We start from the raw sequence: 11791 nt of genomic DNA, 5'->3' as shown, positions 1-11791 counted from the left end.
GGGGGGAAAGGGAAAAGAGTGAAAGTTTATTTGGCCTTTTAGCATTCTTTGTATCTTTATATCCCTCAAAGTCCTCATGAATTTGAAGGTTTAGAACTTATTTTAACTTAACTGACATAATCTAAAGCAATGTAATTAGTGAAAGGCAGAGCAGGCAACTACTAATTTAACTGCAGGCTTTGAACCCAGATATGTTTGGTAATCCCTAAGGTCCAGGAGCAAACAAAGAAAAGAAACACGTCTCTATTCTATGTTCTGAAATGCAAGCTTCCTGTTAGCCTACTAAGGCAAAATCTTCAAAGGCATTTATTGAATAGAATTACATCTATATGACATAAAAATTCAGCAACCTAAAAGGTCCAGGGAAGAAGGTATTTATCTTGGCACCTATGCCACATTACATGTAACATTACTGAATGTAAAATGGAAGTGCATACTCAATTCTTTTAAAATAAGACAAGTTATCTTTTCACATTACTGCACTCCCAATACGCTTCATACCTCTCTTACGAGAAATTATTATTCCACCAAGCACTTAAAATTTTATGATTGCGTTATAGTTCAAAAGTTCTTAATGCATTTTAGAAATGTTGGTTGGAAGTAAAATTAATGTGATTTTGCTTCCTTTTGTTTTTTTTTTTTTCTTTTGCAATTGATTTCATATAATTCTGATAAAACTATAAACAGCCGGGTTTTACTCGCTACTTAGACTGCATTAATGCCATTACGTGTATTACAATCCTCTCGGATCTTACTGCTAGGAGAACAGGAAATCATAGGGTTTTTTACTCTGCTTTTGTACTTGCTCCTTCAGTTCTCTGCATCTGGTATGACAGTATATGACTTTCTAGTAGCTAGGTAAACGATGCAAATGTTCTAACTGCCTCCCTAGCAGTTCTGGATAAAACTATTTCAGAAGTAGATTTTTTATTTATTAAATTTTCCTTTGGTGGAAAGGAATACAAGGGGAACTTAAGCAAAATGACTGGATCCCTCTGAAATGGTGAAGTGCTGATACCTTACCACTTCACCACCACAGTGGTAGCTGTGATTCATGTAAAATTCTAAAGTGGAAAGCAGAGTTACATAAATACCAATTAAAGTAATTTTCAATTTGTAGCCCTACTAGAGGTGCTGAAAACTGGGAGCTCTTTTTTTTAATAACAGTTTTTGGTGGCGTTATATCACACCAGTGACATTTATTCAGAAATTCTTGAGCATATAATTACTAAAACTTTGTAATATTTCAGTTGCATAAATCTATTGTAAAAATATAGTGAGTAGGAAAGAATACAATGGTCCCAATGACAAAGGTGAGAAATACCACGTTATCAAGGAATTATTTCCGCTGTTGCATAGTGAAAATGGAAAAGCGAGTAGCTTTAGTATTAACGATGCACAGAAATTTAATGAGATATCTCCAAACAGTGACAGACTGTATATAAAACTATCTAATGGTGCCTAAATATAAGGGATACACTTCATTTTAAGTTAGATACACTTGATATACTTATAGATACAATTGATATAGACATCTTACATACCCAGACCTGAGGGTGGGTATGAGGGTTGGGTTCTAGACTTGTCTTCTGTATGTGAAAGCATAAGGTAGGAATAACAGTATTTCCTGTTCAAGGCATCAGAGTATTGTCTTTATAAAAGCTACTTGTACAATGTGAAATGTCCGAACATTTGGGGTTTTGATAAATGAGCCTTACAAGCAGGAGTTAGAAACAATTTCTACAACTGAAAACATAAGATGTTTCTTCCAAGCGCACCTCCAGTTGTAGCTTATTTCCCTGTAGCATGACCATTTTTTCCTAATTAAGATTATAATCTGCCTGGTTGAACTGTATCTACATCAACTAACTTATTCAAATTGATTAGAGTAAGGCCTGGAAGAAGTAATGTGGCACTCAAGTGATATTTTCTTTCATATGTCTTTAACATATGCCTTTGTCCTTGCTTTGTTCTCTACAGGGTCTCACTGACTGGCAAACCCCACTCCCTCACTGAGACAAGTTCCAGACTACAATGCCTTATGTGTGTGCAGAGAACATTACACAATATGGGCACTACTGCAAAACCAATAGTCATAGTGATAGCAGTTCCAATTTTATAGTGTTTTCCCTACCTACAGACAAATTATGCTGATGCCTACACAGAGGCCTTTTTAACCTCAGTAGCACTGACTTATGTAAGGAGAACAGTGTTTATTGAGACTTCTAATACTTGTGTAAACAAAGAAATAGCTTTTTGATACTGAATAGCTTACCAAGGTAAGACTTTCAATCCATTAATATTCATTTCATTAGAGTCTATGTAATAATAAAATTACATGATAAAAAAAAATCATTGGCTTGAACAGTGAGAATAGTTTCATATTCTTCGAGGAGGCACTTACACATGGAGATTCTTCATTTTCTTCAGATCTTACCTCCAAAATTTTTGTTTCCTCCTGAGCCACACCATTTTCAAAGAGGGTAGTTACTGACAGTTTCGTTGCTGCAAACACTCCTTTATAGTGAAGAGCTGTTATATAACTATGATGGTATTCTCTAACATTGTATTAGCAATATAATAATGGTTGACTTACACCTTCTAGAGTATACACCTTCTCTCATACAGCCCTTGCACTTTACAATTTTCTCATCTTTATTAACCTTTCCAAAACTACTTTGATTTCATGCCTGTTTGATATTGCTAATAGGTTTGTGTAGGCTGTGACATAATAACCACGGTGGCCTATATAGCTCAAGTTTCTCAACAATGAATGCCAGAGTTCAGGCTAATGTCGGGGGAACGTAGGAGAAAGCTTTTCAGGCATGTTCTCTCCTTTGCACCAGGTCAAGAGAAAACAACTGTAAAACCTAAACTGCTGGTATTTCAATGCTGTTTTTGTGGTGTTTTTACCTTCCTAAAACCATTGCATGCATTTTAAGCCTGGGCAGGGTAGAGGAAATACAGAGGTGGAATTTGGAATGGGAGTGGTTGGACAGCAATGTGGCTGCACTTATTTATAACAAACCATGTGGATTGTACAGGCCAAGGCAACGGGATGTGACAGCCTGAGTAGAGTTCTCTGGAAGTCTGTCATGCACAGCATGGGTGCACACAAAAGGGAAGAGTGGAAAAAGCCAATAAATGATAATATGCAATATTAGCCCTTATCATAATATCAGATATATAAACTTACAGAATATGGGTTGTACGAAACAAATAGTGTCATGTCAGGATTTTCTAATTTCTATTTAGATGTCTGGAATAATAATAAAAAAAATCCAGCAGAAGGTCCTGTGCTCACAGTTAAAATTCTGGTTTCACAGAAGTCTTATCACTGACTTTTAGCAAAGCTGAGGTTTCTCCCAGAAAATTTTAAGGGAGAAGAGATGACCTACTAATTATGGACATATGTGGAACAATGGAAAAGATCAAACCTGGGTTCTTGGCTTACACATTATGGCTGTGAATTTTTCATTTACCTAAAGAATTCACATTACTAAAATGTATGTACTATACGTCAAATGAGACTTTATGCAGAAACTACAGCCAGCACCTTCCTTTGAAGTAAAAAGACAGACAGGTTCAAGACAAACCATGCCTGAAAAAATGTGATCTCTCAATAAGAAAGGATTTCCAGTTATGTATTGTATCACACTGAAAAAAAAATAATGGTACTAGATAAAGCCCTTTAGATGGGCTTGCAGGTGGAAGCCTAGGTGGAATATAGTTTGTACTCCTTGGAAGAGTGAGAAGACAGGAGAGGCATATGTTGCATGTAGGCAGGTAGATTGCTGCTTGCTAGCCATAAAATCTGTGAACCTGAAAAAAAAAGCCATGCTTGCTTAGACACATATGTCTAAGTGGGCATTAGTTTCAAGTCTTGTAAAATCTACTTTCAAAATAGATATGCCCTACACTGTGTAACACACACCTGGACTTCGTGCTGATGGAACTTGTCTGGTGCTGTATCCATGGGGAGAAAATGATGAATGAGGAAGACTCCAAGGAGGAATAAATTGCTGGACTTGTGTCCTAGAACTTAATTTCTAGTTCCATCAAAATCAGTGCCAGCTACATGAGCACTTTTTTCCTGCAGATAGAATGAATCCCCAGACACAACGGGTTTAAGTCAACTTGCTTGACTTTGATTGCCTGTTCCTACCCTAGACAGCACAAAGACCATGACACTGCAATACACCACAGCAACTGATTCAGCAGTCAGGATCGTTTGTAAAAATCAGCAATTGCAACATGTTGCAACTTTTTAAAAATCAGACTTTCCAGGTAGTAGTGAACCTTGCAACTGAAGTATTATTCAATTATGATCAGAAAAACTGAAATTAAAATTATTTACAATTGGTCCTATAATATAGTTCTATACAAAGACCAGATTATGTGTAGTCAACATGATCTCTGCTGCTTCTTTGAGGTAGGATATGGGAGATGTTAACTTACCCTAAGTCGGTTCCAGTTTTCTAAACACTTCTGTAGAAAGTACATAATTATTTCAAGTGAACTGCACATAAAAATTCTGATAAAACAAAGCTGTGTCAAAATTACAAACCGTTAAGTTTGAAATATTTTTTGGGGGGAACATTTTGGCTTTGGTATAATGACGTGGAGTACAGGGAAGTGTTCTCTCCTAAAACCATAAACATATATATACATATACACACACTGGATACAGCTGCTACCTGTTTTTTTGCCTGCTCTACAGATCACAAACCTCTGTAGTATTTCACTGGGCTAAGTGTGCTTGTTCTGTCTATCAGACAAGACACATAACCTTGTCTATCAAAATTTAGCAAAACAGGACCTATTTGATTTTTGTCTTTACTTTATGTTTCCTTTTATATCCACTTTGATATTAAGCAAATGTATTTTGAGAGTGGGCAGAAAAGGATGGGCAGTTTGAAGACACACACAACTGTATTTCTTAAAATAATAAGGTAAATATTAGCCAACCAGGTCATTTCATTTCCTATAAAACATTCTTAAAAATGATGCAACCTTGCAAACTCACCTTCATCATATAAATAACTTCTTTTTTGTTACAGACACTAAAAGTGGAAAACGCAAATGAGATCAGCCAGTTTCTCTCACATTAAAGGCAAGAAAAACTGGGATGATGTCATCCCAGAACAACACAGTATTAGGACTACATATACTGTATGCATTCAATGCTTTAACAATAGTTATAGAAGCATTCTTAGGGCACAATCATAGTCTTTTTTCTTTATTTTGGAGGAATAAAATACGAAATGCAGTACAGGAAAACTGCTTAATAGAAGAATACATATTAAAAACATGACTACAAATGTCCTTTATTGCTGTTGATGACTTAATAACTATCTTTGGAAGAGCTGGAAGTGGAGTTTTATAGAAAAAAAATCATCAGATTTTGCTCAGTAATTTTTATATGCACAGTATTGAGGATATACACATCTAAACTGAAATGGCAACTTTTTAATTGCTTCTAACAAAAAGACTAGCAATCATACTATTAATTAATTTCAATAGTTTTGGATTCTGGAAAATGGTTCTTTTCTGGAGCATGCCCTCCTATATAAACAAAGTAAACTCTTTTGAAGTCTTATCCTTGGCATCTCTATCTAAGGTCAACCTTAGTGAGGAATGTCCATCTATTAACACTGAACCTTGAACAGGATTGGTTGACACATTGAATAACTCCAAAGTATGTGTTCTAAATTCGTAAGTATTGATGAAAGTAGACTGCAACTTCAACCATACTGGTTCAATTTAACAAAATAAAACCTCACTGTTCCTAGAAGTCACTGTTTTCTTGCCAGTGCTCTCACTAGACCAAAAATTTCCATTGATTTAACTGGAAGCCAAATTACATCAAAGCTGGGCACTTTAAAGACTGTTAGCTGCCTTGGACAATTTTTCTGTAATACCTTTTTTCCTCTAAGAAAAAAGTCTTCCATCTGGGAAAATAAGACCACCACCAATATTTTTGTTAGCTTTTATACTTACAGAGTCCACCACCTAGGCTGGAATCAATCACTTCAGGTGTTACTGGTTTCTTCACTAATTTTGGTCATCACTACAGAGCATTTTAGCTCCTTCAAAACTGAGATTCTCCACCAAACCACGACAAGCTTCTGTGAACTTTATTGTTAACCTGTGAATATTATTGACTAACATGCAAATCTGCACATAGAAGTGATATACCTGCCTACACGTGGGCAAATTTGGTCTACCAATGGACCGCTGAGTCCTTTTTATGCCCATTTGTGCCATGTTTAAACACATGAATTAAAGATGTAATTTTTTATGCTTATATATAGAAACATGCATGTTCAGTTAAAATTGGAATTAGTGTTTTTCATCAGGAGTTCTGCTCAAACAGAATGTAGTCAAACATTCATAACAAAAGAGCAGACACCTGAACCCATGGATGCCATGAACCCTACTAGTCCCGCTGATGGTGGGAGTAAAAAATTATACAATTTCTGACTTAAAATTATTCTCAGTGATGATACTCCATTTCTTGTCTTGATGACCTACAATAATGATAAAAATTAATGTGTTAGTCACATGCAATCAAATTGGCTCCCAGTAAGTAGTGCAGTCTGATTAGGCACATTCTTCTTTTCAAAATTTCCCCTTCTTTTCACTGTACAGCAAGCGATGTCCATTGATTGGGGAAAAAAATAATTGAATTGTGGAGGGGAAATTAATTATAATGACACCTCAAAAACAATTTTTTTAAACAAAATAAATCTCTCTGAGGTTTGAGTTTAATGACAGGGTATGAATAAGAATTCAGTGAAAATACACTTGAAGCATTACAATCAAAGGTAAAATGGTTTCTTCTTTTTGTAAACTTGTCTGTATGACATACTTTTGCAGTCTTGTGGCTTTTATAAAATCACTGTTATTCCTTAATTCTTGTCCTCCACATCTCACCGGCTGCAACTGTTCATGTTTAGATGTGTCTGTGCAGTTATACTGTTTCAAGACAATATATCAGGACACTGACTATTTCAGCTCAAATAAAGGAAAATTGCAATTTAGATCAGTTTATACAAATTGGATGCAAATTATTTAGTACTTCTAGTTATACTGGCTTACAGATATGTGTACAATTAAAACATTCACATAAACAGACACAGAGGCTAGCAAACAATATCGCTGATATTTCCATCGACTGTCATGTAAAAAGAGGTTCTCAAATACAGCCTTTTTTTGCTTGCATTTTCCGTTTTCATTCTAAGTAATACTCAAAGCTCCAATGAGAATTTAAAATTAGCATGCACAGCAGAAATTAAAATGTTTCAATGATGTGTGTTACATCCTTTAGGTGCTGAAAGAGTAGTATTACATTGTGCCAGGAATAGCTGATGTCAGGTAAGATTATTAAAAAATTTCACTGGCCTTCAAAAAAGTCTGGACTGTGGTACATTGCCAAGTGACTTTTTAGAAGAGAAAGCAAGCAATTAATTTTAGAGTGACGTTTACTTTGTATCAATACATTAACATTAGATGAAAAATATTAGTGTCAATTTTCCCCTACCCTTGCCTTTACTAACAGCTCCGATCAGGTAACAAAGAACTCCATTTATTTAGGGAAAGGCATTTAAAAACTGAGATATAAGTTTATATTGTTTCAAAGGTACTAATAATAAACCTGATTATCCTGATATACTTGCTTAGTTGTCATCATAGTATCTTTAGTAATATGAAGGCTTCTTGAGATACATTACAGCACTGAATGCAGCATTGAATGCAGCATCAGCAAAGCCATTTTACCTATATTAATTTATGTATTTAGATTACAAGCTAGCTGACTAGGTTGTAAAATAGTTCTGTTTTTTAGAGCAGTCCATTAAAAATTAAGAGCAAAGTTCCAGTCTAACACATAAATGCAAAAGTAATTTTTCTATCACAATTTTTTTTTCCACCACACGTGTGGTCAGACCAACAATGAAACAGTTCTGGAGGCTTAAAGACAGCTTCTAGCCCTTTCTTCAACATCAAAAGTACTACAAGAGGAAGGTGTCCTACAATGTACAGTTGCAGTTTTGAAAACATCCTTCTTTCTTCCATATCCTTTTTTTTTCTTTTAAATGACATTGCATTTATTTAGTTTCAAGTTATAAATTTATAAAAATTATTATAAAAATAACAAGAACTAAAATCAAATCTAGATTTTCCTTGAGTAGTTGCATACTGTAGCTCTCTGCAACACTAGAAATTATTTTGACTACTGAATTTGAGTTGCATTCCAATGACATAAAAAAAATTGTAGTCCCACAGTACCTTCTTGTAGTATATTTACTGATTATTTAACAATAAGTGTTGCAAACAAAGGGTCTCAAAAATGAGGATGAAATACAAAAAATTGAGTATAAGTGTTTTAAATTAACTGCACTGATAAGGGACTATAGCTAATGTAAAATAACCATAGGAGCATTTTGAGAGAAAATGCACTCTGAAATATAATAAAATGCTTTAGAAAACATTTTCTGTAATTTGCATTTTTTTAAAAAAAGGACAGCTCTGAAACCCTGGGCTATGTTATTGATATGTAGGGCACAATGTTAAATATGATGGTCACATAATCATATCCTTGGAGTGTCTTAAGTTCTCATGATAAGCCTGCCTGCTGGAAATATTTTGCACGAAGGAAGAGACACACCTCCAGAAGGGACAATAAAGATGATTAATCTGGCAGACAAACTACTGAGTGGTAGTTTCAACAACTTTGTGTGACTCTAAAATTGCCTTGTTGATTTAGAACAGTAACTATCTGCTTATCATATTTCCTTTACCAAGAAAGGATAACAGTTAATACACCACAAACAGAATCAATATTAAAGTATGGTTTAATATACAGAAAATCATACAAATTCTCACTGCTTGAAGTGCCATATGAGGCCACCACCAACCACAACTGGATTACATATTTAATATCCCTCCTCAACCAAATTATAAATGAATTCAGGTCAGTGTCTTAAGATAACCAGAATTTTAAATAGCAAATCTTTTAAAACAAAACGTAGCATGAAACAGAAACAACAAATATGATTCTGCTATTCTGTGGAGAAAACAAACAGATCTCCATTTTCAGAGTGAGCTACCAATAGGTTCTTATACCACATTATACCCTTCTGATACCTTGGATACTCTTCACAGTCGGGCAGATCTCCTGAAATGAAGTTACTAAAACAACACAGGGAAAATCAGATTTGTTTTTTGTTTTTTTTTTTTTTTTTCTCCTGAGAAGGTTTGTTTCACATATATTGGTGACTGTCATGGCAGCTTTTGGTTCCTTGATTAAGCGTCTCAAAAGCTACACTAGTCATTGCTTTGTAATGTTATCATTGTATTCAGAAGATGAATTGCTATACTGTAAATCACTGTCACCAGTTCTCAGAGATGAGCACAGGACAAGTGAGTTGTATTGACCCACTGTATGTGAGACATCCTTCTGTTTTGCTATTCTCTGTTGTGTCCTTGCATAGCAATGAAACAGACTGCTTCTTCATCCTGACAGATGGTAATCAACTCACACTTACATCTTTTTTTTAATTAATAGAATTGTAATAAACACATAGACCTACCTTTGTTATTCCCCACTATCATCCTCTATTAGTTTTCATGGAACATTTTTTTCATAAAATGAAAAGGCAAAACAGGTGTTAGATTATTTATGTTTGAAAAAGTCATATAATTTAAATAATTAAAACTAATTTGTGTTGAGAGCTACAGTTGCATTTTTATTAGAGAAACAAGTACAAATAGGAATCACTACAGAGCTGTTTATTCAATAATGAGATTAAATGAAATGGATTTTGTAGTCTCAATTCTTTCTGATTAATGTGGCAATCAGAACTCTAACTTCTGTGCCCTAACAATGTGGAAACAGCTGCTCACCCGCTACAATTCCATAAAACTTTTTTCTTTCAAGCTACACATTTTAAATTATCCCTAAAAAAATATTGTAAGCAAAATAACAAATATTTTCAGTTTAAACAATATTTGCATTATAAACCTGAATTTATACTATTTTTAATTTAATCACAAAAGAGAAAGTTTCATTTACAAATAGCAGTATGTATGCTTACAAATAATGTAAACCTTTCCACATATCTTTCTGCTTATAAAATATATAAGTTATTGTATTAATCTGCATAGAAAAAATATAGTACTTTAAAAATAATAAATTCTAAATGAGTTAGCCTACACTATTTAAGTACAAGTTTAACAGAAAAATATATGAATACAGCTACAAGCAGAATGTGCTGTGTGTAAAATTGTCTGCTAAGAACGAGTAAAAGCAGCACAGTACTTACCCTTTGAACAAAATGCATCAACATATAATTGCAGGCAATAATTATATCCTAATAAATTTTTAAGGAAAAATCAAAGAAGGGAACTTTTAGGAGCAACATATTTATATAACTATAGTAGAGTATATTGCTCTCCTGTTCACTAAAGATTTTGCAAGCGTTTTTAGTAAAGATGCAGCATATTATATGTACAGGGACTGCATTGCACCAGATAGTGACATGCTAAGCCGTGTTTGCCTTGCATTTAAGAGATATCATTTGAATCTCTGTCACTTATTAAATAAGTCAGTCTCAGTAGTAGCACTCAATCAACCCTTTTTGCCATATCCCCATCAAAATGTTTACAATTTGGAGGATGTAGACATCTCATCTCAAGTGAATTAGACATTTAGGAGTCAGCAGATGGACTGAAGAGTGTCCAGACAAAAATGTGTATTATCAATAAGCATGTTGCAATTTGCATGACCCATCATTAAATTTAATGATACTATGACATAGGGATTCAGTTCACTGTAAAATTACTAAAATCTACCAATTGTAGTGCTTTCAGACTGTTTATTTTTTTTTTCCAATAGAAAAATAAATCTCATACATTCGAAGTGGTACAGAAAAAGACTGGGATAAAATTGATCAGAGTTCTTGATAGCACCATTTACACATTCTTTAAAGTAAACATTAATATGCACTTTCTTAGAAAGCGATATAAATATATATATAAATACAGGATGTGCTAACCTCTGTTAACCATCTGAATGTGATGGAATAATCTATCTCTACTGTGCAGGTAGGCTTGTGCATGGTGGTGTGGCAGTATCATTTTAAAAGTTTGTTACAGATGTGATGGGAAGCTGGAAGGAGTCGAATAAGCAGAAAAAAGAGCTTAGATCTACTGTAAGCAATGAGTCGGAATGAGCCGTTAAAGGTTAGAATTTATCTTTGTTTCTGATCATTCAATGAGAAAAATGACTTCCACAGAAATAAGATACCTTAAAACTGTTTGGGGGAAGGGTGGCGAGGGTGAAATAGGATTGAAAGTCCTACAGGTAATAGCAATAACAGGAAGTGCAGACGAAATTGGTCTTCAGAGCAAAGAGGAACGCAGCCGTTTAAAAAGTCTAAGTGCAATGTTGTGGTGCTGAAAGAAAAGCTCCTGGTGAAAAAAAAAGCAAAAAACGGCAATGCAACTTCAAGCGGCAATTTTGTGGTGCTGAAAGGACAGCTCCCAGCGTTGCGGGAAAGATCTCGGGTCTGGAATGAGGTGTCCAATCTGTATGATAAACAGCACACTGTGTCTCAGAGCGCCCATTCAATCTCAGTAAGTAAATGAAATATTGATTGAAAGTGACCCTGAAACAGAATGCATTAAAAAGACATAGAAAGCTGCAGAACTGAGGTAATTCTTATTCAGCGTGTTCACCAGCCTCCCTATAGCAAAACAAGTCTATAAATAGTTGCATTTCATAAGATAC

Source organism: Pterocles gutturalis, unplaced genomic scaffold (assembly GCF_000699245.1).
Source record: "Pterocles gutturalis isolate BGI_N339 unplaced genomic scaffold, ASM69924v1 scaffold1833, whole genome shotgun sequence".
NCBI lineage: Eukaryota > Metazoa > Chordata > Aves > Pterocliformes > Pteroclidae > Pterocles > Pterocles gutturalis.
The sequence above is the reverse complement of the archived record's forward strand: the minus strand, read 5'-3'. Positions refer to the sequence as shown.